This window comes from Poromitra crassiceps, assembly GCF_964638095.1.
Source record: "Poromitra crassiceps genome assembly, chromosome: 15".
In the NCBI taxonomy this organism is placed as follows: domain Eukaryota; kingdom Metazoa; phylum Chordata; class Actinopteri; order Beryciformes; family Melamphaidae; genus Poromitra; species Poromitra crassiceps.
Genome location: NC_139634.1, coordinates 40715952 through 40721670, shown reverse-complemented (window position 1 = coordinate 40721670; position 5719 = coordinate 40715952). Strand labels below are relative to the sequence as shown.

Here is a 5719-nt window from a genome sequence, read left to right as displayed (position 1 = left end):
GTGGAACTATATGTCATGTCATGGCATGTCAATTCGATTATGATTGTGAGTCAGGACGAGCATGTTAACTAGCTAGCTAGCTGTTAGCTACATTAGCTAAGCCCGCTCCCTGTTGCTGTATGAGCTTCATCGGCCCACTGATGTGACTGAAACACCAGCGTTAACAATGAATCTTGTGGATTTCAACGGGGTCACTCGTTTTGAAATCCGTTGCGCGGTGGTTGAGATCTGAGCACGGTAATGCGGCTCAACTGTGGAGGGACCGGACGCCTGTGCATTCTATTCCCGGCGTAGCTTACACTGTTTCTCCAGCTGTAACTTACACTGTTTCTCCAGCTGGAACTTACACTGTTTCTCCAGCTGGAACTTACACTGTTTCTCCAGCTGGAACGTACACTGTTTCTCCAGCTGGAACTTACACTGTAACGTACACTGTTTCTCCAGCTGGAACTTACACTGTTTCTCCAGCTGTAACGTAGACTGTTTCTCCAGCTGTAGCTTACACTGTTTCTCCAGCTGGAACGTACACTGTTTCTCCAGCTGTAACTTACACTGTAACGTACACTGTTTCTCCAGCTGTAACGTACACTGTTTCTCCAGCTGTAGCTTACACTGTTTCTCCATACAGCAGGCACTCATAGAACGTTGAGAACATTTGAAAAAGAACATTACAAGTTATAACCCTTCAACAGCTAGAAATGCTGACTGGTTAAATCACACTAGTGTGTGATTTAAAAAGTTCCTCGGTTCCTCTTTAGAACATTGCTAGCTTTGACTTTTCCAGAGGACAGAGTTCACACACTCGATTATTTCCAATGGAAACATTAGAAAATAAAGGGCAGAAACAAAGTCAAGTCAAAGTCCTCTTCTCTCTGTGAACGAGCCACAGTTTGTCTGTTTGTCAGTTGACCTTCATCCACTTTCTGTTGAGAGACACCCTGTTCTGTGATGGAGGGATTTACAATGTACTGTAGTCAAGTAGCCTACTACACAATACTGCCATGACTCAGCGCCACTGCCACACCTCTCTGTCTCTCTCTCCCCTCTCCCCTCTCTATCTCTCTCTCTCCCCCCCCCCCCCCCCTCTCTCTCTCTCTCCCTCTATGTCTCTCTCTCTCCTCTCTCCCTCTATGTCTCTCTCCCCCCCCCCTCTCTCTCTCTCCCTCTCTCCACCTGAGGGAGGAGTCTGACAGCAACAACAACATGCTGCCAAACAACAGGGCCGACCTGCAGTGACACTGTTTGTTTTACTCTCCTGACAGCACCAGATGGGCGGGGCTTACCGCATCCGGACAGTTTACATTTATTAAGCAATTATCAATCAGAGGATAATAAAAGCAGTCTCCATCCTCAGTCACAGACCCATGTGACCGGGGGTAGGGGGGGGGGGGGGGGGGGGGACACTACTGAGCCAACACACCAGCATGTCAACCTGTCACCGTGTGCCAGTCTTTACAAGTGAATCAAGGAATATGAAGTATCTTGAATGCAAAAAGTAAGTTTACTAATGTTAGAGAGCGCAAATGAACAAAAGTGCTTCAGTGAGCAAGGAACAAACACAATATGCATGTGTGCAAATTGACATGCATGTTTGTAGATTTATCTCCGGGATTCTTTTCCCTTTTAAAGTCTTTATAGGTCAGAGCAGCAAGGTGAGAAAGGAGATGAATTAAGAAGTAAGAACACATAGTGAAAGAAGACAGAATGGGTTTTTGGGGTGGATGAAGGTTGGAAAACACGGCTGAAGTGCCAACCCTACCAGGTACTCCGCCTTGGTCAGCGCAAGGCGAGGGGGGTGATGATGCGCTCGATGGTAGGGTCATTGACCAGGTTCAAGAAAAGGCAGATGTTGTCCATGGAGCCATTTTGCTCAAAGTCTGACTTGAAGAAGTGGGTGCATGGTCTCCATGTGTCTGACCCCCATGGCCGCGAAGACGATGGCGAAGTTCTCGGCGCTGTAGTCCATCACGTCCTTTGACTTCTGCACCAGGCCAGCCTGCCGACAGATCTGGGCAGCAATTTCATTGTGGGGCAGCCCAGAAGCAGAAAAAATAGGGATCTTCTGTCCTCTGGCAATACTGTTCATGCCATCGATGGCTGAGATGCCGGTCTGGATCTCCTCGGGGTACACACAGCACTGGGGCTTGATGGGCTGGCCCATGATGTCTAGGTAGTCCTCAGCCAAAACAGTGGGCCCATGGTCAATAGGTTTGCCTCATCCATTGAAAATACGTCCCAGCATGTTCTCTGACACCGGTGTGCGTAGGATATCGCTGGTTAACTCGCAGACGGTCTTCTTGGTGTCAATGCCTGATGTTCCCTCAAACACCTGGATGACTGCCTTGCTTCCATTCACCTCCAGGACTTGTCCACTCCTTTTGGTTCTGTTGGGGAGGGTCAGGTGAACAATTTCAGCATATTTGGGGAACTTCACCTTATCCAGAATCACAAGGGGTCCGACGTTCACAGCAGAAACAGTAGAGTTAGTTACCCTCGGTTGTGAGATGTAGTTTCTTGTCACAGCCTGGGTTAGATGTTATGCTCTGCATGAGTGACATCACTGATGGCATCACTGATGAGATCACCATTGCTCAAGTGACATCACTGATGATATCACTGGTGACATCACAATTGCTCACATAGGATTTTACAGACATAGGATTTTACAGAATGTATGGAAACAGTGGATGGATAACCCCAGAAGGAGGCGGTAATGCAACATAAAGGATGCCAACTGCCATGAAACACCACAGAAGAAGAAGAAAGAACAAAGAAGGAGGCGGTAAAGATAAAACACCACAGAAGAAGTGACATCACTGATGTGACAAGATCTTCCTTTTATCACAGTTTCCTTTAACTTCATTAAAGAGCGAAGAGAGTGATTTCTGGAGTTCATCCTTGGGATCCGATGCAGCTTCATCGATTGGTCTGAATCTGTGGTCGGTGTGTGTTGTTGAATATTGAAACCACACAGCAACCTGCCCTCTGCTGGACTGGCCCTCCATGGAAACCATCTGCATGCCTTTGCCTCAGAATAAACCCGCGAGCCGACGTAATGATGACTAATGGTGTATCGGTGCAGAGATGTGTTTGTGGCGACAGACAGACGCAGAACGCCAAACACACGGGCCAAAGCCCTCTGCACTACTGTCACTCAAACGCTCAATTATTCTCCTGCATAATGTTGGAGATTTATTCATCTATTTATCAATGCCCAGATTTTCTATTGACAATAAGAGTAATGACAGAAAAATGATCATGGATATTCAGTCCTTTTCGACACCTGTGGTAAAAGCCACGAGATCGGAGATGACACGACCCAAATATAAAAAAGATAACTGTAATACGCTTTATAGACGTGCAGGTTTTTCCCTCGTTATGTAAAGTTATAATGGCAAATGACAGTGTTTTGCGAGTAGAAACGGGAGCCTCAATGATGTCTGCAGATTCCCATAAATGCTGCTGGATGATATTTACAACTCTGTAAACTTTAAGCAGAAGAGGACATGAGATTTCAACTTCATTCACTGCCCAATCAGTTTCTCTCAGTTGATGTTCCTTCTACTTTGCTGTGTGGATTTCTCAGGCTCTCAGCAACCTCGATCGGAACCCATCGTCTGTCGATCTGACGATTAGACTTCAGGGGCGACGGGCCATATTTGGGGGTTTTCGGTGTAGCCTGCAGACATCCGGGCCAAGACTTCCTCTCCCATGCGTTTACACTCCGATTGATGCGAGAATGGAGTTGGAGTTGAGAGACGACGTCTGCATTGTTTCACATGCAGACAACATTTCGACTAATCTCTATAGACGATTTTTAACTTGACATAACATGAAATAAGCTATGTTTCAAACTGTTCCCTAGCAACACAATACCGTGAAAAGCGTCAACAGTATAAACAGATATCTAATGAGATGTTGTCTCTTTCTCGCGTCTAAAGTTGCTCATCGGACAAAATGGCGGCTCTAGAAAGAAGCCGTCGCTCTTTGATTGTGAGGGAGTGACACCAAAAGCTGACGTTTAGCAAAGATGTTTGACATCCTGAAACATCTTCTCGTGTCAAACTCCACTGCAGCTGCTGGAAACATCTGGAGGTGATGACCTCACCTCGTCTACGATTGGCCGGTTATCTGGAGGTGATGACCTCACCTCGTCTACGATTGGCCGGTTATCCATCAAGAAGAAAAACACAACAAACAACTGAATGGATATGCAAAGTCAATCATCAGTATCTCAGTTTTCTCTGCCTGTGATTGGATGCAGTAGGCTGTTAGCATCTCTCTCTCTCTATCTCACTCTCTCTCACACACATGCACACACACACACACACACACACATGCACACACACACACACACACACACACGCACGCACGCGCACACACACACACAGTGTATTACATAAAGCTAATCAATGCACTGGGTCCTATAAATAATTCAGTCTCTCCTTCCCCTCCTCCCGCCTCAGCGTCCGGCGCTGGCTGGCTGCCGCGCAGAAGGACGCGCGGTAAACGCTGAAACGCGGGCTGGATCACTCTTCATCACGCATTTCATTGAAAGCCCTCGGCTGCTTTCTGTGAATGGTTTCTATGGCGACCAACAGCCTCCTCAGCCGCTTCTCCCATCCTGCGCTCCCACAGGAAACAGGAGCGACATGGCGGTGATGGTGCATGCATGCCCACCACAGCCAGGAAGTAAAGCAGGTCTAACCAACCAACAGCACCCTGGCACTGGAACACTTAAGTGGAACATCTGTTACTTCCTGCATTACCACCTCAAAATGGTTGCTGTGAAAGGGGATGCGTCTGTCATCGCCTACTAAAGCATGCTGGGATATATTCCTGCTGGCCTGCTGGGCAGTTGTATACATATCTTTTTTATCAATGATCAAATAAATTCAATCAATCAACCAATCAATCAAAAGGCTTATTTCAATTGTGGACTACTTCTTATCCTGATATTAACCTAACCAATCATCACTCCTCATGGATAAATGCAAGAGGAGGGGCCTAATTCAAAATTGACCAATTCAAAATAGGAAGACAGTGAGACAGCCAATCAAGCTGCAGCACCATGCGACGAGCAGGGCACGGCCGGGGCACGGGCGACAGCTGTGGTGTGCATGCACCGTGAGACATCCGGACAGTGTTGTTCTGCCGACGGTACGGCCACACTGCAGCAACCTTTTTCGGGTGTAGACGCATGCTGTCGCCTGTTGGTCGCTTGGTGCTGCAGCTCGATTGGCCGTCTTGCTGTATTTCCATCTTCAATTGGTCGATTTCAAACAGGCCCCTCCTCTCATCGCTGCCGTCCGCCGCTCATCGCCTTGCAAAGCATGCTGGGATACGTGGCGACATATCTACATGTAATACAAAATGAATGGGCACTACCCATTGGGCAGCAGCGACAGCAGGCGTCTACATGCGATTTTGTTTTTTGTAGATGTGCACAGGGCGTGAGGACTCATACGTTTCCTCCTCCTCTTGTTACATGGCTATTTGTTTATTTGTAGGCTATAGCTGCTTATATTACAAGCATGTCAAAGTCAATTCAAGTAGCCAGAAGCTTTATTGGTATGAACAGGCTAATGAACTGTTATTGCCAAAGCAGAACAATAAACCATTATAGTGCCTAATATGTAGCCTAAGCCTACAGCATAACAATAACTACACAACATCAAATATATTATATTAAATTTGTAAAAGAGGGTAGCTACAGGTA

The 5719-nt window shown here is 46.9% G+C and overlaps 1 pseudogene across 1 annotated transcript; it reads right to left on the bottom strand.

Moving 5' to 3' along the window:
• Positions 1-279: 279 nt before the first annotated feature.
• On the bottom strand, positions 280-5262 carry LOC310790230 (V-type proton ATPase subunit B, brain isoform pseudogene; annotated as a pseudogene). Its single transcript has 3 exons — positions 5071-5262; positions 1760-2524; positions 280-612 (listed from the first exon to the last, which is right to left on the bottom strand). The product of its transcript is annotated as a V-type proton ATPase subunit B, brain isoform pseudogene (transcript).
• Between the last annotated feature and the right edge of the window lie 457 nt (positions 5263-5719).